Below are 27,384 nucleotides of genomic sequence, written 5' to 3'. Positions count from 1 at the left end.
AGAAGAGGAGACCGGGAAACACATCACCTACATAACCCGTGTCACACACCCGTGGCTCCCCTGTGAGGCAGGTGCAGAAGAGCAGACCAAGGAAACACATCACCTATATAACCCGTGTCACACACCCGTGGCTCCCCTGTGAGGCAGGTGCAGAAGAGGAGACCGGGAAACACATCACCTACATAACCCGTGTCACACACCCGTGGCTCCCCTGTGAGGCAGGTGCAGAAGAGCAGACCAAGGAAACACATCACCTATATAACCCGTGTCACACACCCGTGGCTCCCCTGTGAGGCAGGTGCAGAAGAGGAGAACGGGGAAACACATCCCCAACATAACCCGCGTCACACACCCGTGATTGCCCTGCGAGGCAGGTGCAGAAGAGGAGACCAGGGAAACACATCCCCTACATAACCCGTGTCACACACCCGTGGCTCCCCTGTGAGGCAGGTGCAGAAGAGGAGACCAAGGAAACACATCACCTACATAACCCGTGGCACACACCCGTGGCTCCCCTTTGATGCAGGTGCAGAAGTGCAGACGCCTCTCTGGGACTGCAACTGTTGGTTTGGGGACCACCGCCCACCACAAGGACATTGCAAAACTGTCCCTTTGGTGGACAGGGTAATACATTGTGCTCGCTCATTGAAGAAGGCAACCTGCATATTTCCTGATCTGTGCCCCAGAACCCCCTCCACTTCACAGATAATCATGTTTTTATTGTATACTTTTTACCAAATGTGCTTAAAGCAACTCATCTCCTTTTATCTGTCACATGCAACATGAACTTGTTCATTTCATGTATTGTTCTGTTGTGCCTGGATCATTTCTTTGCTGCCACCCATAGGTGAAGGGAGGCTGCTACTGGTATATGTTTCAATACTTGTTGTTGGATCAGAGTGAGTTGAGGAACTGTGTATGTTTTTCCCCATTGGCTACCACGGGTGACCTCCACTGATCACAACCAGAAGACTAGCCTGATCTCTTGGAGGCGCGTTGTGTGATTTGAGTCTGTGCCCCCAGTGTGGGGGGTAAGAATGAAGTCGTAGCAGGATTCCACTGTTTTGTATTGAAATCTATGTGACCACAAAGGAATACATCCAGGGGGCAGGGGAGCTTCTGTTTGTCTGTCGATGGCTCCCCCTGGCTGTCTGTGTGTGTTGGTTTCTCCCACAGCCCTGTGAAATAAAAGATCTTTGAAGAGCTGCCTTACCCTAAACTGATCCCAGCGTTTGATTCACCGGATAACAGTAACGGATGCATATCCAAAAATCACACCTTGTAAAACCATTCAACAGAGTAATGAGCTATTATTAATGATGGCGCTGATACTGAGGCTGGTTGAGCCTGTACTCGGCCGATGGTTGGCAGGTCACACCCTGAACACTATGGGCCTCATTACGAGTTTGGAGGTAGCCATGTCGTTTTTAGCGGCAAACCGGGTACCGGGTCCCACAAGAGGGCACTTACCGGGACATTCTGACCTTGGAGGGCCCGCTAATTCCCTTTCGTGGGACCCGGATCCGGTACATCCCCATTCCCATTTGAGCCCCCATAGGGCTCAATGGGAATAGTGAGGATGCTAACAACGGGCCCGTTAATCACGGGCCCGTTGTTAGTATCCTGGTCTGCTAGCGGGTCCCGCTCTGCACGTCTGGTCTGACCAGATGTGCTGTGTGGGGCCCGCTGCATACCTCGTAATGTGGCGGCCCGGAATGAACGGTGCCGGTCCCTTACCGGCACCGTTCATTCCGTGGCAGCCTTCCTCGTAATGAGGCCCTATGCATTGTATGGCCAGTAAAATGTATTTAAACTAGTCACCTCTGCTAGTAATTGAGCATTTCCCTAAATTCTAACTATCAGTCGCATGCAGTTTAATGCTCTTTTGTTTTCATGTTTGTTCAGACTACAGTCTGCAAAGGGTCATTCAACCCACAGTTTCGAGGCCATAACAGCGGCAGGTGGTGTTATTCAAATATTAACATAACATAAAAATAACTCAAAATACAAGGGCAACACTCATTCTCTCTTCTCCGCCCCGAGGCCCGACTGCTGGTATGGTTCATGGTGGGGGACACCTTTTTTGCCAAACTCTCCTTTTGTGTCTTCCCATCACTCATTCGGCACACAGTCAATTTCTGACTCCGACACCTCCGTCAGCTGGCTCGGCTTTACTAGAGCCTGCTCTGGCCATCTGCATGTAAGGATCCAATATGATTATCTGGTTTGTAGTCCCCCCCAACTCCCCGGAACTCTTGAGTACACCTCGAGGTCATTACGCATCCACAACATGACAATGTAATACCACCACCACACTAGCAATGGGCTCCATGAAAGAACTGCCGGTCAAATAGGGACTCTCTTGCCCTTTCTTTTAATTACATTTTCTTCTGGCGAAATCACTTTATACTATACACTCATTACAATGATCGCCATTGCTCATACTTATGTTTTTATTTCCCTACATGCTGTGAGTTAAATCTGTACATTTCTGTTTCCCTGACTTTTGCCACTCTTGCCCTTTGTTGCTCTCCTTGGCCCCATTTCACCTCACAGACCACAGTCTAGCCTCCATTCTGGGCAGGGTCACAATTCACTGCCACATGGACATGGCTCAGTGCTTTAAGACAAGTATGGTGGTGAAGTGTGCAGCATAAAAGACGAATTACATAACCTAACCTCAGAGTCCCTCATCGAAGTCTTGATAAGGTATAAGGAAAGCAATCCTCCTTCGATGGGCTGGGAAATGGACCATTAGACCCTGCAGTGGTAGGAAGTTGGTCAGTGTTACCGGTGGACACCGACATGATAATGTGTTTCAACCAATGCTGCCTGTCTGATGTAGCACATGCCCCACAGCCTGGCCCAGAACCCACAGCGAGGACCAGAGAAAGTTGGGTCCAAGAGGAGGGAGTACACCAGAAAAGGCTCAAAGAAAGGGAGCGTCACCACCTTCTTGAGGTAAAGGTTCTAGTGGAACACTTACAACGTTGTGTAAAGTCATCAGTGGCCTTACTTTGGTGCACCAACATATCGGTAAGATGGATGGGTTAAAACGGGAGGGCAGCAGAAAGGGCAGGCCGAGGATCATAATTGGGGAGCTAGATAGACATTGAGGCGGACACGCAGTTGGGGAAGGTAAGTCAAAGAAGGAGCGAGAAGGGGATGGTGGACAAACTTTGACTGTGAGCTGGGGTGGGGAAGGAGCAGCAGATGAGACAGAGGGTGAGGGGGGTCTCTGTCCTTCTTGGTGAGGAAGATGAGGGGAGACATCAGTGTGGCACAATAACCCCACAATTGCAAAGGCCACAAAGCAAATGTGGTGAGGTAAATATGATAAGGGGGTTGACCAGAGCCAATGTACATTATGTTCCAACCCACAAAACTCCAGTCACCTTTGCAGAGACACTTAATGCCGGAAAGAACAGTTTGGGTTGAGGCAGGAGCTTCAAATGACAAAGCCTCATTTCCGGCTGAATATCACACGTGTCCTATAACCGTCCCGCCATAAAATGTGATGCAGGAGAGAGGGTCATAATTCCCTGCTCTGCAGACATGAAGGCAGGAACCCAAAGATTTCAAAGGAGGCAAAGTGTGGCTAGGGCTTGAACAGGAGGTGTGAGCTTCTTGTTAAACCCCTTTCAAAAGAACCCACAACACTTCAAAGAGACTTATAAAAACCTCTGGTTACAGGCTGAGCCCAGGGAGACAGAAGGATGTGAGGGGGGGCTCCACAAGGTGGAACAAGCCACTCCCAAGTTACATTAAAAGACATATTTCATTTTAGGCATTTTTGCAGCAATCAGAATAAGAATCACATTTGTTTTATGCTATTTTTTCATGTAATTTACATCTGGTTTTAAAGAGACAAATTGCATTTCCCTAGGACTTTGCGGACTGAAATGGCCAGTTAAGACTAGTTTCTGGCTGATCTGAACGGGTGACAAATATGACAGTTGATGAAAAGATGGAGATGAAATTAGGAACATGCTGGGTCATTTACAGAGTCATAACTGTTGTACATTTTATGAAAATTACAATAATGTGCCAAAGGGCCATGCTAGCTCGTACAGAGTTGGCGATCGTCCCACCGAATTTCCTATGAACAACTGAAACCGCATATCTATTTCTTATGGCCGGGGCTAATATAAGTATGTTATGAGACAAAACGTTTTTTTGCCAAAAAGTGGTAATGAGAACAAAGAATTGTAATAAATGCAAAAAGACAGATGGTGCTCTCTTCCCTTGAACCAATCATGACTGGGGGCTGGAGAGACAGAGAGAAACTGTCCAATCGTGGCGGTAGGGATAATTACAGGGTACTCCACCTGGATTGTAAAGTTAGTGATGTCATTTGTGCTATATAAGAGGGGGCTTTACTCGGTCACAGAAAAATACACAGACCAAAATCCACAGAGACAGGAGAAGAAGGACGGAGAGAAGGCTGCTGAACCTTATCATCTTTGAGAGTGCAGTGACCAGACACCTTGGCCTAGCTGTCCAGAGTGTCCTGGGATCCAGCTGGCTGTCCTGAATCCTAAACCAAGGCTTGCTTTGTAAGTAGCATATACCTCAGCCCTGAATTGCATAAGCCCTTCATTTTTGAAGCATTGCATCCAATATGTCCCCCATTGAAAACCCCATTCAAAACCCAAATTGCCAGTGTAATTCAGTCACCTTCCCATAGCAGACTGTACTATTAGCCTGTGTATGTCAGCAGATCTCCTTTGAAAAACTGCTCAGTGTCTGTGTAAATCCTTAGTATATTATTAAGTAAATCATTTAATTCCCACATTGAAACTCACGGTACAAGATTGTTGAAATTCGAAATTAATCATCTTGTACCTGGTGTCTGCATTTAATTATTCTAGTCATTAAAGTGTTGCCTCAAAAGAATTAGTCTCCTTGTGTCAAATCCCGACGAACCCTCCCGGTCCTCCTCCTCACCTGTATCTTCAATAGTGTTGTCGTATGTCTCTGACTTCTTCTTACGATGAGGCCTTCGTAGTTCCTTGGACTTTCTATCTTTTTTGTGAAGTAGATAGGGACAAGCTCCTTCGGAGGCCACCTTGACCTGAAAGGTAACCAGGACCAGGGGAACCCCGAGGAGCAAGCTCCTAAAATTCAGGGAAAAAGCCGCTTTGGTGTAAAAAAAACCCTGAGTTAGCCAAGTCCTGAGAATGTCCTACTGAGGTTTTAAGATGGAGGAAGATTCTTGAACTTGAGTCTTTGCAACTCTTAGCAATGTCCGTATGGTAGATGGAGGAAGATGGAGTATGAACTTGACGGAGGATATGCAGGCAGGACAGCTGAACTTGGCTAAGAAGATCAAGAGGAAGGTAGCGTCTAGGATGCAGATGGTGGAAGGGTACTAATTGCAGGAAGTACAGAAAGGGAATTATACTTGGAGAGAAAGCAGAAAGAACAGGAGGACGGAAAGCCTGTTGAAGACACGGGAGAGAATAGGAAGAAAAGAGGAGAAAAGACGAGAGACAGGTAAGTAAGTCCCGGAAAAAATAACCGGCGAAATAACAGATGTACAGCAAGTAAAGGCAAGGAAAAAAGTAGAAGGAAAATGAGGACAGCGAAAGAGCAAAGGCGGAGCCATAGAGAAAGGAAAAATAAGATTGGAATCACCGAATGAACGAACTGTGAAAAAAGAAATGTTTGCGAGTGCATAACACTTAACCGGCACCATAGGTATGAGAGCTGCTGGAGGGAGAAAAGGAAACGCAGAGTGTAAGTAAACAGGAGGAAAGACAGAGGAGATACCGGGTGGGACCGGTAATACGCTGAGCGTAAGTAAACAAGAGGAAAGACAGAGGAGATACCGGGCGAGACCGGTATGGCCTGAACAAACATGGAAAGAAAGCGAAACCTCTAGGAACAGACAGGAAGAGCATAGGAGCATCAACCAGGAAACGGATACAACGCTCAGAGCAAGGGAATCACACACAGTATATAGCACTGGTGGCCATTTTGGAAAAACACTAGACCGTCAAGGCGGAACAGTGGCCACCATCTTACAAGTATTTCCATCTTTGCCATACTCTCCACGAGCGTAGCATGACACCTTGTAACTGAAAACTGAATTTGTCTGTGTATTGTGTGCATTACCCAACAAATTCCTAGTTCCATCTATCCTATTAAAACCCACACCATTGTTCCATTGTGAGAAATCCCTTTTGCCTAGAAGTCTACCTGTATGTGCCTCTGTCCTTGTCATTGAAAACCGATTTTCCTATTGTGAACTAAACCCCTTCCCTGAGCTGCCTGTCATTGTAAACCCAGTGTAAATGAATTTCCATTTGCCACTGTATGTTCTCTTTGCATTTGCTTTCTCCCAAAACCGATTTTCCCATTTCATTTCTATTTTTCCCTGGTGTGCTGATTAGTATTCTCTAAACTTTCCCTATCTTCTAAGTGTAAGAAATCTGAATTTCCTTTTATTCTGTCCCCTAGCAGTTGTGAGTAAGAATCAAAATCCCATTCTGCCATTTTGCTCCAAAAACGGGTTTTCACTTTCTTTGATGGCTTCCCATCTGGGGGTGATGGGTTTTACCCCAAATCCGATTTTCTCTCTCTGCCTTCCATTCAAAGGAATCAAGTTTAATTGATGTTTGGGGGTGAGTGTTGCAGGGGGGAGTTCTAAAACTGTGGCGCTATCACTTTCAACCTGGTGGTATTTTCCTGTTTTGTCATTAAAACAAAAGCGAGGGTAACGGTCCATTTCAACCTGATTGTATTTTCCTGTTTTGTCATTAAAAAAAAGCGAGTGTAACGGTCCATTTCAACCTGATTGTATTTTCCTATTTGTCATTATAACAAAAGTGAGTGTAACAGCCCATTTCCACTTGGTCGCTCTAGATAGGATATTGCAGTTGTGTTGCCACAATTGTGGTGACTGCTGTTTATTGACTATTTTCCTTTTTTTCATTACATATTAAATTAATAAATATCTTATTGATACAGACCAGCCTGGTTCCTAGTCCATTGTGACACAGGGTGTTTGTGGAGGTTGGGTGCAAGACGGGTTGGAGGCCTACTCAAAAAAAGAATCCGTGGTTGATTCAAAATAAAAAGCGCTTTATTGTGCACCACATTCATTGTCGGGGAAGGAGTCCCTGGCTGGAGTGTGCCGTGTGATAAAACCATGACACTGGATACTCAGGGTAAACATCAGGACTTGGAACCAGGTTCAGTCGAGAATGGTCTCCAGCATTAATCCCTTTATTTGCTTCTCCTTGTATAGTTCCCAGCCAGATTTGAGACCTTCCCTGTTTCTGCAGCAATTTGGTCAGCAGTTCCAGCCTAGGTGATTTCAGGCAGTCTCCCCAATTTCAATTGTGCGTTTCCTTAAGAATCTTGTATCACTCCCACAAAAATCCCTAAATTATGAGATGCCAGCGTATGAGCTCTTGATCGTGATTGGACAACTATTTTCCATCCCCTTGCCCAAGGCTGAACCCCTTTTCTTTGATTGACTCGTTCAGTTACCAAGCCCAAATTTTGGGAGGGATAAGGCCACCCCATTGAATTTAAATTTTTACACATTTCAATTTTGCACTTAAAAACTCCAATATGGTAACTTTGTCTAATTTCTAAATAAACCTAACAATATATATATATATATATATATATATATATATATATAAAACTTCCTCTTATCATGCAGGACTTAATTAAATGAGTCCTGTGACTGCACGATGTTGCAGTTTCAAATTAGTTTTTTTTTGTGATTTATTCAATAATAATAATAACAATTATCAACATGAAATTCTCTACAGGTATCTAATTTATCACGCTATCGCCTCCCCAAATCTCTACATTGTGACATTTCAGGGGATCTAAAAACACATTTTAGGTTGGATCTCCTGTTCCCAGTGTCACATTTTAATGAGAGTTGAATCAACAGATAGGCCCTTTTGTAAGATGTACAGTGATAGTTGCCCCATTATTGTGCGATATATGGTTCTTGAGAAAATTAACAAAGTATGATCTTCTATGTAACCCTATAGCATTCTCTTAATTGCATACATATTATTACAATCAACAGTACATTTCCTTTCTCCACTTAGATGGAGGTCCATCTGTTTCTTTTTGTTGACCCAGGCTTTTCTAAATCCATCAGCATTCTTGGCAAGGTCAAAGGCCTGCTTATCTTCTCATGTAGATGAAGACACTCTACCCCTGACTCAAAGCACCTTTTGGTGTACACCAAATGTCATTAGCTCAGTGAGATGGACCACGAAATTTGAGTTTTAAATCCAAGTATTCTAGAAAGGTCAATCCATTAAGGCTGCCTTTATTTACAGAGTCGCTGGCCCAAACCCACCATATATTCCTTCTTGGTCACTGCTGTGGATTCAAAAATATGTTTTAGATAGATAGAAGATAGGCAGAGGTTACTGTTTGTGTGTTCTAAAAAGGAACTGAAGCATATTCTCCTGAACAGGAACTGGTGATTTTAAATGTTACCATTTATTTTACACTATGCTTTTTATCTGTTGCATTTTCTTTACATTTAAAAAACTGCATATGAATGGCATTATGTCATCGTCACATCATAATATACATTTGAATGGTTCAGGCCAGGGAGTTTCACTGGTAAACAGTTCCTTTCCTTCCAGGCTGCAGAATGCCCACAGTTTCTCCATGACATCTTTCGTTTGGAAAAAGTGAACTTTAGGGCATCTGTCACCTGTACTATAAAGTAGGCTTTTAGTTTTGATATGATATGATAATTTATTTGTATTGCGCTCGTACACAAGTGTTTCAGGGCGCGACAAGGCAAGGGAGGGGCAACAGGGGAGACCAAAACAGCGATCTTACTAGGCCCAGTGAAATTGAGAACAGGCAAATGCATGGGAAAGGGAAAAGGGAAAAAGTGCATGGAAGGGGTAGAGTGGAAAGTGCGGAGTAGAGGAGAACAGATAGATACTAATAAATAGCAAATAAATAGATAATAAAGGCAATAAACAGTGGTAGGGCAGCCAGCAAGTGGCACGTGCTGTGTTAAGGCAGCAGACTAGGTAAGTCTGAATAAGTGCAGACAAAGAAGAAAATGGGGGGTATGGGTACAGATATAGTCCCCAGTGCAAGTGGTAGCCAGGAGGCAGTGCAGGAGGGTGAGCAGGTACCTGGGCCCAGGGGACAGAAGGTGGCCAGGTGCACAGTTCCAAGAGAGTGCAGATCAGCAGGGGATAGGGGGAGCGAAGGCAGAAGCAAAGAGGAAGGTCTTGAGGTGCTTCCTGAACCAGAGATGATTCTCCTCAAGTTTTAGAGTGGCAGGGAGGCTGTTCAAGAGGGAGGCCCGAGTCAAAGACAGAGATCTACCTCCAGCTCGTTTCTTTGAAAAACGACTGACCCTGAGGCGGAGTTACAGGTAGAGGAGTGAAGAGTTCGAGAGGGGAGGTGTTTGCGGAGGGATAGTTGAAGCTATTTTGGACCCAGGCCCCAGAAAGCCTTGTGGACAATGCATAGGGTTTTTGAATAGGCGCTTAAAGATCATCACTTTGGATTTATCTGGGTTGATTTTCAGATTGTTAGCTAATGCATAGTCTCCCAGTGTCTTCACTAGTCTTTCTAGGCCTATTTGCGTATAATCCAAAACCATGATGTCGTCCGCATAGACTAAAAATGAAAGCTTGGTCTCACCAATCATAGGACTGGCCAACAAAAGAGTCAAGAAGGAATTTAATATATCTGAGATATAAAGATTAAATAGGAAGGGGGCCACCAAGCAACCCTGATGAACCCCTCTCTGAATTGCAATCAACTGTGATAGATAACCCGCAGTCGATAGTCTGACTCTTAGTGTAGAGTTTTGATGTAATTCAATAAGAATTGCCAACAGTGGTTCGGGAATCCGCCAATTTTTCAGCTTCCACCACATGCGCTCCCTATTTACGATGTCAAAGGGCAAAGAGTAGAGGAAGGTAGATTTAGAAAGAGGCTGTTACAATAGTCCAACCGAGAGAGAACCAGAGCTTGGGAGACAGTGAGCTTCTGGGGGAAGGAGAGGAAAGGCAGAGTACCTCTGAAGTGGTGCAGGAGGAAGTTTGACTTTTTAAGAGACCTCAGAGATGTGGGCAGAGAAGGAAAGTGTGGAGTCAAAGATGACCCTGAGGTTCTTAGCCTCGCAGGTGGGGGTAGGAGGAGAGCCAGGGGAGGCTGGCCAGAGAGTGACGGGAAAGTATGTGCCGATGAGGAGGATCCCTGTCTTTCTGGCATTCAGACAAAGATCATTGGTGGCACACCAATCTCTAATGGCAGTTAGGCAATCAGAGAGATGAGAGCGGGAGAGGAGGTGGCCAAGGGCAGCCTGAAAATGAATTGAGTATCGAACAGCGTAGAACTGGAAATTAGAGCAGAAAATGGCAATGCAGTGGGCGAGAGTTGCCAGGTGTTGGTTGCAAAGCCAGGGTGAGAGGTCAGACCCCTGGGGAAAGCCACAGGTAGAGCGGAAGATAGATGATAGGAAGGACCCAAGTTGGACCTGGGAGGGTCGATCAGAGAGCAAAGGGGTCTGCCAGGCCAGAGCCTGATCAGTGATACCCAGGTTATAACGTAGATGGTTGAGCAGGATGGTATGGTTGACTGTGTCGAAGGCAGAAGAGAGGTCGAGTAGGATGAGGACAGAGGGAATGTTAGAGTCAAGGTTGGAGAGCAGATCTTCATAGATGTTCAGGAGAGCAGTTTCCGTGCTTATGGTAGCTCTGAAGCCAGACTGATGGTCATGGAGACAGCCAACAGAATCGGAATGAAGGTTAAGCTGAGAGATGGCCAGCTTTTCCAGGAGTTTGCCCAGGAAGGGAGTAATGGAAATTGGGTGATAGTTAACCAGACAGGAAGTATCAGAGGTGGGTTTGTGGATGCACAAGGGAGTGCTTCATAGGGGAGGGGAGGGGAAGGATCCTGAGGCAAAGGAGTGCTTGCAGAAATCAGCAAGAGGACGGAGCGAGGGTGTCAATGTGGTCCTTCATGGTTTTAGAGGAACAGGGATGAACCTGTTTTGATGAGGCTTTCATAGATCAGACTTGTCTAGCGACCTCATCAGGGGAGAAAAGAGGAAAGGGCGAGAAGGAGAGTGGAGGGGTGGTTAAAGGCGGGTCAGCAAGCTCAGACTGAGTGGGAAAAGGAGGGGGGAGGAGAGGGTGGACAGGATGTCCTGGGTTTTTGAGATAAAGTGAGAGGCAAAGGCATTGCAGAGAGCCTGGGAGGCAAGAAGAGGGGTAGAGACTGCAGCAGGGTTGGCAAGTTCCTTGCAGATTTTAAAGAGTTTGGCCGAGTTGTTAGATGCCGCAGGGACACAAAAGAATGCAGACTCTCTTCTTGGTGTGGACAGAATCCTTGGGCTTTGTCATTCGCATGCAGGGCCCATTTAATTTTGTTTCTCTGGAAACAGCATTTTGATGTGGCAGTTGAGAATGAAATGCTGCCCTTTCAGTTTGGTAGTCATCTCTGTGTGTTTTCAATGCTCTGCATTTTTAGGTCCAACGTAGCCAAATGCAGTTTCCTTTTGTCTGAGGGCTGCTTTGGACCCACAAAAGCTGGTGTTGCAGCTTTAGGCCCACAGCTGATGACCCGCCCCAGGTCTGCAGCAAGTGTTCCTAACCCAGGCCTACAGTCAGGTTCCCTGTCCCAAGTGCTGCAGCTGTGTCCCTGCCCCAGGTCTGCAGCCAGTGTCTCTAACCAAGTCACTGCCCCTGTCCAAGACTTGCTTTCAATGCGTCAGGTCTACATTCTGTGTGCCTTGGCTGTAGTTGGTCTCTGAGGGCAGGAGGTTGGTGTTGGAGAACACTGTCAGGGTTTCAGTCCTACTTTAAGTATTGTGGTTGCAGGTTTGCTTTCAGTGTGGCAGGCCTGCAGTCTGTGTCCCTTGGCTGAAGTCAGGGCCTGAGGTTTGCAGTCAGGGTTCACTGTCAGTGTCCCAGGCCTGTTTACAGTGTGACAGCTTTGATTTCAATGTCTCTAGCCTTCAGTGCTCCAGGACCACAGTCAATGTCTATCTGTATTCCTTGTTTGTAGGCTGGGTCCGAGACCTGGCGTTAGGATCACTGTCAGTCTCCCAGGGCCACAGTTCGTATGGCAGCCTTAGTTTCACTGTTACAGTTCTGTAGTCAGAGTCCCAGGCCTGTGGTCCGTTTCACATGGCTGCCCTCAGTGTCCCTGGACTGCTCTCAGCCCCCCACGCCCGCAGTCAGTGTCTAAGGCCTGGTGTCTGTATCCCTTTCCTGCAGCCAGGGCCCAAGGACTGGTGTCAGGATCACTGTCAGTGTCCCAGTCCCACAATCTGTATCTCAGCCCTGGTTGTCCCAGGCCTGCCCTCAGTCTCCCAGGCCCGCAGTCAGTGTCCCAGGCCTGCCCTCAGTCTCCCAGGCCCGCAGTCAGTGTCCCAGGCCTGCCCTCGGTGTCCAGTGTCTCAGGCCCACAGCCAGTGTGTCAGGCCTGCCCTCAATGTCCCGGGCCTGCCCTCAGTCTCCCAGGCCCGCAGTCAGTGTCCCAGGCCTGCCCTAAGTCTCCCAGGCTCATAGTCGGTGTCCAGTGTCTCAGGACTGCCCTTGGTGTCTCAGGCCCGCCCTCGGTGTCCAGTGTCTCAGGCCCGCAGCCAGTGTCTCAGGCCTGCCCTCAATGTCCCGGGCCTGCCCTCAATCTCCCAGGCCCGCAGTCAGTGTCTTGGGCCTGCCCTCAGTCTCCCAGGCCCATAGTCGGTGTCCAGTGTCTCAGGCCCGCAGCCAGTGTCTCAGGCCTACCCTCAGTGTCCCGGGCCTGCCCTCAGTGTCCCAGGCCCATAGTCGATGTCCAGTGTCTCAGGCCTGCCCTCGGTGTCTCAGGGCCGCAGCCAGTGTCTCGGGCCTGCCCTCAATGTCCCGGGCCTGCCCTCACTCTCCCAGGCCCATAGTCGGTGTCCAGTGTCTCAGGCCCGCAGCCAGTGTCTCAGGCCTGCCCTCAGTCTCCCAGGCCCATACTCAGTGTCTCAGGCCTGCCCTCAGTCTCCCAGGCCCATAGTCGGTGTCCAGTGTCTCAGGCCCGCAGCCAGTGTCTCAGACCTGCCCTCAGTCTCCCAGGCCCATAGTCGGTGTCCAGTGTCTCAGGCCCGCAGTCAGTGTCTCAGGCCTGCCTTCAGTCTCCCAGGCCTGCCCTCAGTCTCCCAGGCCTGCAGTCAGTGTCCCAGGCCTGCCCTCAGTCTTCCAGGCCCATAGTCGGTGTCCAGTGTCTCAGGCCTGCTGTCAGTGTCCCGGGCCTGCCCTCAGTCTCCCAGGCCTGCAGTCAGTGTCCCAGGCCTGCCCTCAGTCTTCCAGGCCCATAGTCGGTGTCCAGTGTCTCAGGCCCGCAGCCAGTGTCTCAGGCCTGCCCTCAGTCTCCCAGGCCCATAGTCGGTGTCCAGTGTCTCAGGCCCGCAGCCAGTGTCTCAGACCTGCCCTCAGTCTCCCAGGCCCATAGTCGGTGTCCCAGGGCTGCCCTCGGAGTCCCAGGCTCGCAGCGCGGCCCCCACAACGCCCCCGCCCCTCAGCGGTCTGAGTTCATGTCAGTCACAGGTCTTCTTTATAGCCTCCAGCCTCCGCGGGATGAAGATGGATCGGATCTGATGAGAAATCTCAGACTATTTCCAAATATAGCAACGAGTTTCGTGTCCTTTTGTGTTCCCACGAGGCTATAAATAGCTCGCGCTGCCCACCCTGGGGGCTTCACGGAGGACACAGTGCACGAGCGCAGCCCTGCTGTGGCCCGACCCTCGTCCCCCACTCTGTCACAGGCCAGAGCACGGCCAAGGGCTCCCTCCCAGCCTGGACACGGATGAGCAAACTCCAGATAAACGCGGCCACCGTCGCCGCGTCCCTCAAAGCATTCTGGGAGAAGTGAATGGGAACTGCACATTCATTGTTTCAGCATGTGTAGGATGGAGGCACAACTGGATGAAGTGGCTTTCTGTGTCCAGTTTCCAATGAGCTGCGTTAACTGGTAAAATACCCCCCAAACCCGACGTGTCAGCTCGTGCATACCACATAGATCTGGGCGTTCAGCTCCTGCTTACCCTGCAGGCTCGGACGACCAGCTCCTGCATCCTACACAAATCCTGCTGTGTTGCACACAGGTCTGGGCTGTCAGCTCCTGCTGTGTTGCACACAGGTATGTACTGTCAGATCCTGCTGTGCTGCACACAGCTCTGGGCTGTCAGCTCCTGCTGTGTTGCACACAGGTATGTACTGTCAGATCCTGCTGTGCTGCACACAGCTCTGGGCTGTCAGCTCCTGCTGTGCTGCACACAGGTCTGGGCTGTCATCTCCTGCTGTGCTGCACACAAGTCTGGGCTGTCAGCTCATGCTGTGTTGCACATAGGCCTGGACTGTCAGAACCTACTGTGTTGCACACAGGTCTGGACTGTCAGATCCTGCTGTGTTGCACTCTGGTCTGGACTGTCAGCTCCTGCTGCGTTGCACATAGATCTGGACTGTCAGCTCCTGCTGTGTTGCACACAGGTCCTGACTGTCAGCTCCTTCATACCATGCAGGCTCGGACGACCAGCTCCTGCATCCTACACAAATCCGAACTCTGTTGCACACAGGTCTGGACTGTCAGATCCTGCCGTGTTGCACACAGGTCTGGACGTTCACCTGCTGCTGTGCTGCACACATGTCTGGACTGTCAGCTCCTGCTGTGTTGCACACAGGTCTGGACGTTCAGCTGCTGCTGTGCTCCACACAGGTCTGGACGTTCAGCTCCTGCTGTGTTGCACACAGGTCTGGACTGTCAGAACCTCCTGTGATGCACACAGGTCTAGACTGTCAGCTCCTGCTGTGTTGCACACAGGTCTGGACTGTCAGATCCTGCGGTGTTGCACACAGGTCCGGACTGTCAGCTTCTGCTGTGTTGCACACAGGTCTGGAAGTTCAGCTGCTGCTGTGCTGCACACAGGTCTGGACTGTCAGATCCTGCTGTGTTGCACACAGGTCTGGACTGTCAGATCCTGCTGTGTTGCACACAGGTCTGGACTGTCAGCTCCTGCTGTGTTGCACACAGGTCTGGACGTTCAGCTGCTGCTGTGTTGCACACAGGTCTGGACTGTCAGCTCCTACTGTGCTGTACACTGGTCTGGACTGTCAGCTCCTGCAAACCATGCTGCCTCGCACAACCGGCTCCTGCATCCTACACACATCCTGCTGTGTTGCACACAGTTCTGGACTATTAGATCCTGATGTCTTGCACACAGATCTGGACTGTCAGATCCTGCTGTGTTGCACACTGGTCTGGACATTCAGCTGCTGCTGTGCTGCACACAGGTCTGGGCTGTCAGCTCCTGCTGTGCTGCACACCCGTCTGGGCTGTCAGCTCCTGCTGTTCTGCACACAGGTCTGGGCTGTCAGCTCCTGCTGTGTTGCACACAGGTCTGGACGTTCAGCTGCTGCTGTGCTGCACACAGGTCTGGACTGTCAGCTGCTGCTGTGTTGCACACAGGTCGGGACGTCCAGCTGCTGCTGTGTTGCACACAGGTCTGGACTTTCGGCTCCTGCTGTGTTGCACACAGGTCTGGACTGTCAGATGCTGCTGTGTTGCACACTGGTCTGGACTGTCAGATCGTGCTGTGTTGCACACAGGTCTGGACTGTCAGCTCCTGCTGTGTTGCACACATGTCTGGACTGTCAGCTCCTGCTATGTTGCACACAGGGCTGGACGGTCAGCTGCTGCTGTGCTGCACACAGGTCTGGACTGTCAGCTCCTGCATACCATGCAGGCTCAGATGACCAGCTCCTGCGTCCTACACAAATCCGAACTGTGTTGCACACAGGTCTGGACTGTCAACTCCTGCTGTGTTGCACACAGGTCTGGACTGTCAGGGCCTGTTGTGTTGCACACAGGTCTGGACTGTCAGCTCCTGCTGTGTTGCACACCGGTCTGGACTGCCAGATCCTGCTGTGTTGCACACATGTCCGGACGTTCAGCTGCTGCTGTGCTGCACACAGGTCTGGACTGCAGCTCCTGCTGTGTTGCACACAGGTCTGGGCTGTCAGCTCCTGCTGTGTTGCACACAGGTCTGGACTGTCAGAACCTGCTGTGTTGCACACAGGTCTGGACTGTCAGCTCCTGCTGTGTTGCACACAGGTCTGGACTGTCAGATACTGCTGTGTTGCATACAGGTCTGGACTGTCAGCTCCTGCTGTGTTGCACACAGGTCTGGACGTTCAGCTGCTGCTGTGCTGCACACAGGTCTGGACTGTCAGCTCCTGCATACCATGCAGACCCGGACGACCAGTTCCTGCATCCTACACAAATCCGAACTGTGTTGCACACATGTCTGGACTGTCAGATCCTGCTGTGTTGCACACAGGTCTGGACTGTCAGATTCTGCGGTGTTGCACAAAGGTCTGGAATGTCAGATCCTGCTGTATTGCACAGAGGTCTGGACGTTCAGCTGCTGCTGTGCTGCACACAGGTCTGGACTGTCAACTCCTGCGGTGCTGCACACAGGTCTGGACTGTCAGCTCCTGTATACCATGCTAGCTCAGACGACCAGCTCCTGCATCCTACACAAATCCGAACTGTGTTGCACACAGGTCCGGACTGTCAGCTTCTGCTGTGTTGCACACAGGTCTGGAAGTTCAGCTGCTGCTGTGCTGCACACAGGTCTGGACTGTCAGATCCTGCTGTGTTGCACACAGGTCTGGATTGTCAGCTCCTGCTGTGTTGCACACAGTTCTGGACGTTCAGCTGCTGCTGTGTTGCACACAGGTCTGGACTGTCAGCTGCTGCTGTGCTGCACACAGGTCTGGACTGACAGCTCCTGCATACCATGCAGGCTCAGACGACCAGCTCCTGCATCCTACACAAATCCGAACTGTGTTGCACACAGGTCTGGACTGTCAACACCTGCTGTGTTGCACACAGGTCTGGACTGTCAGAGCCTGTTGTGTTGCACACAGGTCTGGACTGTCATCTCCTGCTGTGTTGCACACCGGTCTGGACTGCCAGATCCTGCTGTGTTGCACACATGTCTGGACGTTCAGCTGCTGCTGTGCTGCATACAGGTCTGGACTGTCTGCTCCTGCATACCATGCAGGCTCGGACGACCAGCTCCTTCATCCTACACAAATCCAAACTGTGTTGCACACAGGTCTGGACTGTCAGATCCTGCTGTGTTGAACACAGGTCTGGACGTTCAGCTGCTGCTGTGCTGCACACAGGTCTGGGCTGTCAGCTCCTGCTGTGTTGCACACAGGTCTGGACTGTCAGAACCTGCTGTGTTGCACACAGGTCTGGACTGTCAGCTCCTGCTGTGTTGCACACAGGTCTGGACTGTCAGATCCTGCTGTGCTGCACACAGGTCTGGACTGTCAGAACCTCCTGTGATGCACACAGGTCTGGACTGTCAGATACTGCTGTGTTGCATACAGGTCTGGACGTTCAGCTGCTGCTGTGCTGCACACAGGTCTGGACTGTCAGCTCCTGCATACCATGCAGACCCGGACGACCAGTTCCTGCATCCTACACAAATCCGAACTGTGTTGCACACAGGTCTGGACTGTCAGATCCTGCTGTGTTGCACACAGATCTGGACTGTCAGATTCTGCGGTGTTGCACAAAGGTCTGGAATGTCAGATCCTGCTGTATTGCACAGAGGTCTGGACGTTCAGCTGCTGCTGTGCTGCACACAGGTCTGGACTGTCAGCTCCTGCTGTGTTGCACACAGGTCTGGACTGTCAGCTCCTGCTGTGTTGCACACAGGTCTGGACTGTCAGAACCTGCTGTGTTGCACACAGGTCTGGACTGTCAGCTCCTGCTGTTTTGCACACAGGTCTGGACTGTCAGATCCTATTGTGTTGCACACAGGTCTGGACTGTCAGCTCCTGCTGTGTTGCACACAGGTCTGGACGTTCAGCTGCTGCTGTGCTGCACACAGGTCTGGACTGTCAGCTCCTGTATACCATGCTTGCTCAGACGACCAGCTCCTGCATCCTACACAAATCCGAACTGTGTTGCACACAGGTCTGGACTGTCAGATCCTGCGGTGCTGCACACAGATCTGGACTGTCAGCTCCTGCTGTGTTGCACACAGGTCTGGACTGTCAGCTCCTGCTGTGCTGCACACAGGTCTGGACTGTCAGCTCCTGCATACCATGCAGACTCAGACGACCAGCTCTTGCATCCTACACAAATCCGAACTGTGTTGCACACAGGTCTGGACTGTCAGATCCTGCTGTGTTGCACACTGGTCTGGACTGTCAGATCCTGCTGTGTTGCACACAGGTCTGGACGTTCAGCTGCTGCTGTCCTGCACACAGGTCTGGGCTGTCAGCTCCTGCTGTGTTGCACACAGGTCTGGGCTGTCAGATCCTGCTGTGTTGCACACAGGTCTGGACTATCAGATTCTGCTGTATTGGCTTTATTACAGCCATGCCAGTGTAATAGAAATGTCTTTACCAAGTGTGCTTTCAGCCACGTGGTTGATAAGTAATTTCTGTTTCCTTGTTGTTGTTATTTGCGCTGAATTTGTGTTAAAAAAACAAGCATTGACAAAGCCAACAGTTTGTAGGTAGTAGTAAGGCATTTACCAGGCAGCGCCACCATATGCACTGGTACTAACACCATTTGCTAGGTGTTGTTATTTTATGGGCATGACATACTTTTTTGACAGTGCCTAAAAAATGCCTATCATGTGCCTACATGTTTGAGTTTGGTTTAGAAGCACGTCTTACCGCAGGAAGAAGCATTGGCCGCAGACAGTTCTGGGGTCATAGGAGACAGGCCTCTAGAATTTCTGCCGACTTTCACAGTTCTACAGGCAGGTAATAGGGTTCCTCCAGACCCAGAGAAGGGGTTGCTTGTCCGGAAGATCAAGGTTCCAGAACAACATCAAGCGAAGTTCAATGATGCGGGCTCAGAGCCAACATGTGTAATATGGTCGAGGTTCCCTTCAAGCTCCCTCGCCCACCAATCATATCAAAAGCAACATTCAAATACCAAGTGCCCATGACAGGCAGGGCGCATGCAGGTACAGATTCAAACAGCAACCGGCTTTCTAGCATCACGCTGAAAACCGGCATACCACAGGGGTCACTGCAGTTCACGGGGGGCGGGGGGGGGGGGGGGGTGCTTGTGATAAAGGTCAAGGGGCAATGGCAATGCTCTGGCCCAGAGACTTCTAAGCTTGCAGGGCTCCTCAAAGGATGAATTAGCTTCTAGGTGCTGGTGGTGGGATGTACGTGTAGAGGAGCAACCTCTCCCCACTCTCTGGTAACGGACAGGTGACTATGCCATTAGCAACCATGTCCAACCCCCTGGTCCAATAGTGCAAATATGAGAAGAATTGTGCACTCAGACAACTGTATTATACCTACCCTAAACAGAAACAGCGAAGATCAACATCGTGTGCACCAAGGATCACATAAGTGATGTCATTTCACCTATGACATCAGTTGCATAAGAGACAGGGTACACATTATAGAATAACACATACATTAAGCCACATTGGGTTTAGATATAGAGGATGTTACTCACACTCAATGGACATTAGGCATTAGAAAACTGGTAGTGCTCAAATACATGCAAGAGCGGAAAGGAGCAGGAAAACTCTATACCCTGGACCAGAGTATTATCATAAAGCGAGAAACTGAAGGAATGTCCAGAGATCAAAACTGTGTTGCTTACAAAAGTGTATCAAAAATGTTTTATTTACCATGATACAAAGATTAAAAAAAGCCAATTAATGACATATTACTTTAAAGAATATCAATAAGTCACATAACACGACAACATGGGTGAACAAGATACTTGGCTAAAATTAATCCATCTCGACAGACATTCATAGTGCAGCATTCAAACCATACATCATACATAGTGACATTCAACCAACCAACAATGGCTAAAAATAACAGAATTGATTAATGTTGATTACCAATTGGGAGTGGGACAAACATTCATCACATCCCATTTAATTATTATAATGTTTAAAATGTATTTAACATACAGCAATAGAACTCATTAAAAACAATCTATCACAAGGGTGGATCTGAAAAAAAGAATGTTATGTAGATCACACCCCTAAAGAGTAAGCTCAACCGGTTTCGACGTGCAGTGTATAATGGACAACGTCTTCATCAGGAGATACCAGGCGAGAGGCTGCAAGAGAAGAGCATTACTGCATAAATATGCGGCAGTGTCCCATCTCATAAACTGAACTCAACAATAGATTGTGCACAACCACCATGTGCCACCTGTTACAGACCAATAAAACTAAACAGTTGTGCTGGGGAAGTATACCTAAATAAAAACAACCCCAGTGACAGAGTTTTATTTGAAAAACCAGAGGCGAGGAAACCGACCACGAGAGTGCAAAAAATATTGTATATATATATATAATATAACAGAAATTGGGGGCACCATGTAGGCCGAAGGGTCAAGGAAAGGCAAGAGTCATGAGACACCAAAGGAACCCTCAAGCAGCAGAAAAAATGCCATGACCAAATGAATGACAAGGGAGGAAGCATGCTATAATATGGTAAATAAAGCAAACCTCATATAAGTAGCCATTAGCATACAGGATGGAAAAGAAGGGTCGTATGCTGGAGTCAGACCGCCAGTGGAACTGTGACTAGTCAAGAGTGGAAAGACAATTGGAACACACATAAGCCCAGAGGGATAACTGCATTAGCCAACAGTACCTAAAAAGCAGCCAATTGTTACCTGTAATTAGGGTAACGCTGCTCTTGGTGGCCCCCTCCAATAATAAATATGATGGGCTAGCCTCCTGGATGGTAATGCAGCGGAGAGAGTCGTGTCTGCGGGAGTTCACCTGATATACTGTCAAGCAAAGAATGATGTTAGCTTAAAGCACATTCATCAAAGTGGAGCTAAGAACACACCAATAAAGCCATGCAAAGTTGAAAAGAGAGAGCTGCAGGAGCACTCCTACCACGAGAGGCAATAAAACCCTGTTGCAAACTAACTAAAACGTGATGACATGTAGCTATGTACCGACCTGGTGGGTCATAGTTCCACATAAGAGCCAGGGCTAACAATCACACTGCAAAAATGCCGTGTGCCTAAAGCTGAAACAAATTAGGAAATGGAAACTAACTGGCTGCTGGTGCAGATCAAGCAGGAATGATACAGACCTGGGTGCATCAAAAAAGAGGGCCTATGGTACTGCGAGCTGAGTGGAACAAGAATCTTTGTACACATCAGCTGCAGCAAGTAATGTGTACACATATAAACATAAGGATACGGCCGAGGGCAAAGTGTGTGCACATCGAAAACAGCAAATGAGATGCGCACGTACTTACTTTGAAATCGCATCAGGAGTAGCGTGAGCAGCTGAAGTTAGTGGAAACAGCCCAGCCGCAGGACGCAGTGTTCATGCTGCATTGTCGGTATGCCGGCAGCCCATTAAATGCGTCTCTGCTCTGGACGTGAATCACATGGGCGGGGACACGTCACGTGGCCCCGATAGACACGTAATGACGTGTTTGCGTATGCGAGAGGGTCTCGAGGCAGGCCCGAGTAAACAAAAAAAGGACTAAATGCCATTCCATGAGTACACAAGCGGGATCGGCATACAGCAACCGCCTCCCGGTATAAAGAGAGGCAATGTACTCAGTGCCGCCATGGTAGAGCAAAACAAGGATGACCTGATTGCAAAATCAGGTAATTCCAAGGTGAATAGCCTAAAACCGCCATATCCCACTGTAAACTGAAGGTAAATGCCCTCATTGCAAATGGAATGTGCAAAAATTAAATTGGCTTCTTAAGCGTGGAGACGGCAGTACAAGTACAGTTGGTCCAAGAACAAGGCTCAAAGGTACATAGGAGAGACATAGTACCTAGTATGGCTCAACAATGGAATTGAATGTGCGTCACCTGGACTGGCATAAACTGCAGCAGATGGACTTAATTCACTCCAGGCATATACTAAATGGAAACTGTATATCGAATGATGATGGCGTAAAACTAAAGTTGACGCTATATGCAACGTAAGGCACCTACCGAAGGAGACTGTCTATCTGGTATTGAACTCCCATGTTTCCATGGAGTTCAGGCCTTTGTGGAGAGTACCTAAGTTAAAAATCCACATTTGTTCTTTGTAGGCCAGTTTGTTGGTAGTTTGCACATGTCCACTTGCTGAGATTTTTTTGATGCAAAACCATCTTAGTGAGTCCACATCATGCCCCATCTCAAAAAAGTGAGAAACCAAAGGGGCAGTGAGACAGCGCATCCTGATCTTGGAGCGATGTTCATTGATGCGCACATGTATCTCCCTGGAAGTCTTGCCTATATAAAGCAAGTTGCACGGGCACTGAATGGCATACACAACATTCTTGCTTATGCAAGTGGTAAACGTACGCAAATCCCATCTTCTGCCTTCATTCTCAAAGTGTGTGATCTTTTTTAGAGAATCTGCTGGCCATACAAGTGGTACAGGGGTAGTGGCCTACCACAGGTTGAAGGTTAACATCCCTGACCAAATTGCGTTGTGGTGGTAACCTGTTGGCTCTTGTGAGCTTCTGTGCCAAACTCTTACCCTTTTTGAAAGCAAAAAGAGGTTTGTGCAAGTTAATTTCAGCGGAATTCAGAATTCTCCAATTCTTAAGAATAATCCCCTTGATGGACTCACTAAATTTGCAGAATGTAGAGACACAAACAATCTGTTCTCTTTCTGTGTTTTTGGGGCGCGCAATTAGTAGGGCATCCCGGTTGGTGTACCGCACTCTTTTTCTAGATTGTGTGATTAGCTTTTTGCGGTACCCCCGAAGTAGCAGTCTAGCTTATAATACATCCGCTTGTTTTTTAAAATTTGAAATGTTCGGTACAATTGCGCCGTAACCGTAAAAACATACCATACGGCAAATTCCTTAGTAAGCTTTTTGGGTGCTGACTCTTGAATTGCAAAGTTGCATTGCGTTCTGTAGGTTTTCTATATAATTCTGTTTGTAGAAACCCTTCGCCAACAAAGATGGATAAATCAAGAAAGGCAATCCTAGAGGTGGAAAATTCAAAAGTGAATTTAAGATTGGGATCTGCCTGATTGAGCCAAACCATAAATCTGTTCAATGTAGCAGAGTCGCCCTCCCAAAGCAGTAGAATGTCGTCTAAGTAACCATGAAACAATTTAATATGTTTGGAAAAGGGGTTAGTGACATTGAGCACATGATTTTCTTCAAACAAAAACATAAAAATGATGGCCAGATTCGGGGCAAAAGTACAGCCCATCGCCGTGCCCTTGGTTTGCAAGAAGTAAGCATCCTTAAACTTGAAAAACTATTGGACAGGACCAATTCAACACAATTAATAAGGAATTCAGTTGCTCAAATACATGCCCTGACAAAACAAATGTGAGCACAGCAGTCATCCATTATCTTAAAATGGACTCGACAGTTTGCCTAAAAATTAATAAAGGCCTTAAGTCTGATAGGAGTTTACAAGTGTTTAGAATCATAGAAACGCAGAGTTGGGAAAACCACAGATAAATGGCTGAGCCCCAGCCAAGGTTGACTGAGAGCAGCGGAAGACAGGTGCAGACAATTTGGCAGCATTTAATAGCAGTATATGTGATTTTCAATGGTACTACTCATAAAACGAAACTGGCATACAGTCAGAAAAGATAAGATAGGGAAATTAAACACTAGAAAACCAGACAGTTGGGTCTTGAACACAGTGTGCTAAAAAGTCTGAAGAAGTCATTTCTAGTACTTGTTCTGTCCAGTTTTAAGGTTGCAACATATGTCAGATGATTTCTTTTTTACATTTTTTTATTGTGCATTTAGTTATTTAATACAACTTTTGGGACCAAATTCTAACATATATATATATATAGAAAAGAACAGGTATTGATACAAATATAAAATTTTAATTCTGACATTCTATCACCATACAATATATAATAACAACTTCTACATATAACTATATTACTGTTGAATATTCCGCAGGACTATTTAAGTTTGGTCAGGTTTCCTCAGGAACTCCTGCCGCACCCAATGAGCCGCGGCAGTAATTACTATGGATTCCGATGCGAGGATAGCTGACCAAAACTGATCACCAGTAACATGCCCAATTTTAGAAACACATTTTGAATATCCTTTCATATAACAAGTTATCATAACAGGACACAATGTCAATAGGTGGCGCCTAGTGTTAATTATTTCCCCACACAGGTGACAGTGTCGTTCCAATAACGAAGAGTTTGCCGAAGAACCCGTAACCTCTTGTTTGGTGTAAATTAAATAGCAAGAGCATGATAAATCACTTCAGACCTATAGAACAGTGTTTGGTCAAATAGCTGCATGGTGTAAAGAAAGGGAAGCTCTGATGTGAAAATTCTTTATAATTGTTTTTATCTTGGAGAGAGTCAACATTCTTTGCCCGGTCCCAGAGCCTTGATTTATATTTTATTTTCAATTCGTAATTGGGTTCGGAGTCATAAAGGTTGGGCTCATAATCCAATGCACATAGGTGCACCAAGGCAGAGGCTTAAAGTTCTGCCATGAACAAATTTTTATTCCTACCGGCCTCGTCTTGGCTACCCCATAATTTGTTTGATTTGCTATTTGCTTTTAGGCATTTTGCATACAATAGTGTTTTGCATATGAGCCATGAAGTTGTTAATGACAAAAGGCCAAACTCTAGTCTTAATGCTTCACCGGTGTTGCATTAGGTAGATTCATCATGGAAAAGAATTATTTCTGTTCTAATTTGTCCAACCAGCGGATCTGAGCAAATGGGAGAGCCTCCAGGGCGTAAAGAATTGTAGGAACAATGCTCATGCGATGAATCTCGAGAAAGCCCTCTATATTGTGTCCCCCATGATTAACAGCGTAATTTTTTAGGGCCAGCCATTTTTGGGAGATTTTTTCAGTAATCATTTCTGCATAGTACAAGGAAGTTGGTCTAATTATAACATGAAAGCACATATATACGTAAATGCATTGGTACTGCCCAAGTCAACATCCTGTAATTTCCACACAAAGGGATGTTTCCCTAGTTTACTATAGCTCCAACTCATCGTTTTTGATTTTGTAGTTTTCACAATCATGCCGTTTTTATTTGCATATGCAGCCAACGCGTCTATCGTTCTCTGAATACCAATTAGGGTTTGATTGCATAGAATTGTATCATCAGTGTATGATAGACACAAAGGGCCTTATTCATGGACTCATTTTATAATGGCGCAAGCCCATTGGAAAAGGCTCCATGAATCAGGCCCAAAATGTGTTCACTATTTATTTTGGAGGGAAAGTTTTTGCCTGTTGCAGTTCTTGCTTTAGCCCTCTGTTAGTTTTGATCTCCTATTGAATTCATTCTAATTGTAACTGATGTATTCATGTACAACTGCTGTATATGGTGCAATAATGTTGGGTCGATACCTAATTTCTTTAATTTTTGCCATAAAATGGGGTGAGAAATGTAATCAAAAGCTTTACAGAAGTCCACAAACTGGTATGCAGTAATAAAATCGTGGTAAAAATGTCACCTTTACAAAACTTTAATGAGAGCGGGGGTTGCAGGGATGTCCTCCATTCCCCTTAAATGGTGTAATGGGTCTGGGGGTTTTGCGGGTGTCCCTGCATCCTTTATATGGATTACAGGGGCAAAACTACAGCCTTTTTGCCGTGATTTTTTGTGTAAACTGGCATTTTTGATGCGATTTTGACACATGGAACTGGCAAAACAGCAGTACAGTGTTCAACCCAGCTTAATATTATATTCCCTGATTAATATCTGGAGAGTACAGATGTTTGTAGTAGTACTATACACTTTCCTGAATCCTGTTTGGAATTTACTAAACCGATGTTTTTCTTTTGCCCAGGTTCTCAATTCACCCGATATGATGATTGAGAATATTTTCTGGCTGGGGTCCATCATGGCCAAAAGGCAATAGTTGGAAGGAACCAACCTATCTCCCTTTTTTAAATATGGGCACGAGAACTGATTTGCGCCAACTTGTAGGCATAGACCCAGTTAGTTCAATATGTTCATATAGCATTTTTAGACTTTTTGCCCAGAACCCTGGGTGTCCCTTAAGCACAGCATTGGGGATAACGTCTGGGCCAGGTGCTCGAGAGGCCCTAGGGTTTGATATAATGGTCACCAGGGTATCCTCGTCAGTGTAGAGCTTCATGAGAGGGCTACTTTGGGACTGTGTGTCATCAGTAGAGCAATGAGAGGAGGTGCCATTATAGAACTCTTGAATGTACTTAAGCCAGTTCTCCTGGGAAATAGGATTCAGCCCCACAGGTGATTTAGATCTGCGGAAATCATTATTTCTAGCCCAAAACCAGCACAAATCCTATGTTCTTAGCCAGGCAAATAATCTCAACCAACATGAGTTTCTGGTGGACCATTTGTGCCGCTTTAGCCAATTATTATGTTGCATTGCCAATTTCTTAGTCTGTTCTTGTTTTTTGATTAGGTTAAACTTGTAATTACTTCTGATAGTGGCCTGGCCCCTTCCTAGTGCCCCCTTCTTGGAATCGAAGGGCGCAACATGCTTCTGCCCATCGTAATTAGTGCCCCTGTTCCTATTTCTAAGGACATTTTCGGTTACTATAGCTATGAAACTCCCCAGATCCCAGTTGGTCGGTCGCAAAGCACGAGCTATGCATTCGGAATGTTGGAACAAAAATGTGTTTGTCACCTTTATGTTATTAGAATACCACTGTATTCTATTTCCCTGTATGTTAGAGGTGATGTCCAGCTTTCTACATTTACTAAACAGAGTTATCTCCATGTCTACTGACCAGGTTAAAGCGCTAATTTCGGTGAATGTTAGTTTCAAGGATTGCATCATTCTTTTAGGATTAAATCAGTGATGATGTAGTGTATATGTGACTATACTGGTCCATTTGTCCAAGTACAAGTGGCATTTCTTGTTTTTTTTTACAGCGAAGCTAAGGTATGTGAGATCAAAGAAACCAAAAAGTAGTGACCAATAACAGTTTATCTCTGAATCGAATTGGGCAAGGCAGGTGTGGAGGTCTCGATAACTGAGATCTCCTGCTATTACAAAATTCCCCTTCGAAAGGACTCATACCATTGCAATATAATATCATTTATAGTGTTATAGATGTTTTTTGTCTGGGCGCCCCCTGGAGGATTGTAAAGGCGTATAACTAAAATGGGTTGTGAACCCTTCTCGAGGGGTTTCAAAGTTCCCGATAAAATGAAAGGGGAGAGTAGATCCTCGGGGAACTGTATTAGTGTATATTTTGATTTGACCCCACTAGCCAACCCCCCTCTAGCAACGGCCCCTATTTGAAGGGACTGTAATATTATTAATGGCCTGAAAACCATCTATTTCAAATTACCTAGTATACCAAGTCTCCTGTAGTAAAAAATATGTCTGTTGAAGCTAACATCTTCACACCTTCCTGGTGGAACTAAAAGGAGCGGTAG

The 27,384-nt window shown here is 47.2% G+C and overlaps 1 protein-coding gene and 1 long non-coding RNA gene across 4 annotated transcripts in view; both read right to left on the bottom strand.

Annotated features, from left to right (window-relative positions):
• CABP1 (calcium binding protein 1) overlaps positions 1 to 27,384 on the bottom strand; it is a 394,354-nt gene that overhangs the window by 116,058 nt on the left and 250,912 nt on the right. The window lies entirely within an intron of this gene.
• On the bottom strand, positions 19,622 to 21,410 carry LOC138492549 (uncharacterized). The gene is made up of 4 exons (XR_011276222.1): positions 21,282 to 21,410; positions 20,683 to 20,799; positions 20,513 to 20,590; positions 19,622 to 20,118 (listed from the first exon to the last, which is right to left on the bottom strand). It is a non-coding gene; the product is annotated as an uncharacterized lncRNA (long non-coding RNA).

This window comes from Ambystoma mexicanum, chromosome 10 (assembly GCF_040938575.1).
Source record: "Ambystoma mexicanum isolate Mex_15411 chromosome 10, UKY_AmexF1_1, whole genome shotgun sequence".
NCBI lineage: Eukaryota > Metazoa > Chordata > Amphibia > Caudata > Ambystomatidae > Ambystoma > Ambystoma mexicanum.
The sequence above is the reverse complement of the archived record's forward strand: the minus strand, read 5'-3'. Positions and strand labels throughout refer to the sequence as shown.